The sequence below is a fragment of the Eptatretus burgeri genome, chromosome 10 (genome assembly GCF_056783735.1).
Source record: "Eptatretus burgeri isolate ZD-2024b chromosome 10, Ebu_testis_v1, whole genome shotgun sequence".
Classification (NCBI taxonomy): domain Eukaryota; kingdom Metazoa; phylum Chordata; class Myxini; order Myxiniformes; family Myxinidae; genus Eptatretus; species Eptatretus burgeri.
This window is the reverse complement of record NC_140970.1, coordinates 42,031,068-42,032,835: the sequence shown is the minus strand read 5'-3', so window position 1 is coordinate 42,032,835 and position 1,768 is coordinate 42,031,068. Positions and strand designations below refer to the sequence as shown.

Sequence of the window (1,768 nt, the reverse complement as noted above, 5' to 3'; positions counted from 1 at the left end):
ACTTGCCCCTGTTTACCTTCTGTCAGTGTCAGTGTTGAATTGGTAAGCCCTTAATATCCATGTTTCAATTTTTTCCAGAAACATGATCATCTGTTTTTGTCAGTTTTGTGAGCTCAAGAATTAAAGTTTTTTTGGGGGGGTTGTTTTTTTTTGTTTTGTTTTTTTACTGGAGATTGCAAATAAAAATACATTTTCGTATTAATGATGTTTATATCAGACACTTGTGATTGAAGGTGTGGACTTTGTTATCTATTCTAATTTTCGTTTAACTGCAGTTTTTCAGAGTTTGGATTGAAAGGGTGTGTGGGATGGGGGGGGTGAAAAAAAATATTAACGGACTTTTAATTGAGGGCAGTTTACAGTTGATGTGCACTTTTTTGTTCTCGGGGGAGGGGTTGGGGGGGGGGAGTTTACAGGGCAGTTGACACCTTGATTGAATTGATTTAATTACAAGCGAGAATGAATGATTGTTTCCACACTTCCAACACTGTATTCAATTGTTCTGAAATTCCACATGCAATCTGGCCATTCAAAAAAACAAAAGTTATTTTAACACTTTTAATGTTTGTTTGAGTAACAGCAGTTGCATTTGTGAATGTACTCGATCAAGTTCGCTCACCAATTTTGAACTTTCTGCAGCTCTCTCCTTTAATGAAATAAATAAAATACACCATGTGAAAGATGTGCATCACCAAATTCTACCGTCAGTCTTCTGTGAATTTCAGCTGATTTGATGTTCTTCTTCACAAGGAACTTTGTGATACCCATCTGTTCCACAGCATCTGTGGCTGTGTTGGCTTCCATATTGGTTTTAACCAGTGATGATTTCACTTGTAATTAAAGCGTCAAACTCCTCTGGCTATGCGTATGAGCAGATCCTGCTCCTCACGACTCCCCATACAAAATAGGTCATATTTTTATTTTATATGTACAAGAACATTACAATTTAGACCTCCATGGGCCAGCTTGCTCAGCAGGAGTGGTTCTCGTGATGGTATTATGGTTTTGCCCAGTATTATTTCACCAGTGATATTGCATCCGTTTAAAAGAACCATAAGTCGATTGGGTGTGTTGGAGCGTATGCTACTGCTCACTACACCCCCCTACCCCCCCCCCGCTCCTTTATAGAGTAGGTCATACTGCTGTTATAGGTATGAAAATATAACATTTTCAGCCTATAGGTGCCAGCTATTACAGGGGAGTACCATCCATCCATCTGGAATCTCCACCATGCTTGTGACCACCACTGAAGGTGGATGAGGGTGATGTTTTCACCCTTGTCTGTCTGTCGAGCCTGGTGTTGGCTTCACGGTTCGTGGCTGGCTTAATATTTTCGGGTCTTGAGTTTGAGCCCCCATCGGGCTTTTAAATAACATCAGGTGGGTTGACAGGCTGAGTCATCTTTCCATGGTCGGAAAAATTAGTTCCAGTTTCCTGGAAATGGGGCACTTCATCAGCGACACAGCCCTGCTCCCAGCAATGATGCAACCTGCAGGCAAAGGTTGCATATGAACTATTAATAATGTATGTCTGTCTGTGAGGATGATATCTCAAAAAAGTTGTGGTTGGATCCAGGCGAAATTTGGTGGACATGTTGGGTGTGAGACAAGGACGAATTGATTAGATTTTGGTGAACATTGGATCTAGCAAAATAAATTTAATGATTTTTTTCACCATTGAGCGATCTGGCCAAAAACGATATACAGTACAGCTCATGATATCTGAGAGTGAAATTTCCCGTTGCTTCCGAGAGTTCAATTTCTTGTTA

At 40.4% G+C, this 1,768-nt stretch overlaps 1 protein-coding gene across 11 annotated transcripts in view; it reads left to right on the top strand.

The window, feature by feature from the left end:
• Window positions 1-359, top strand: part of LOC147018401 (solute carrier family 23 member 1-like) — a 203,798-nt gene extending 203,439 nt beyond the window's left edge. For 10 of the 11 annotated variants that reach the window (XM_085898009.1, XM_085898010.1, XM_085898007.1 and 7 more), the window contains one exon: window positions 1-359. This exon is cut by the window's left edge and continues 1,403 nt beyond it. The gene's annotated coding sequence lies outside the window, so the exon portion shown is untranslated. The other variant, XM_085898013.1, reaches the window with a different exon arrangement.
• The last annotated feature ends 1,409 nt before the right edge of the window (window positions 360-1,768 follow it).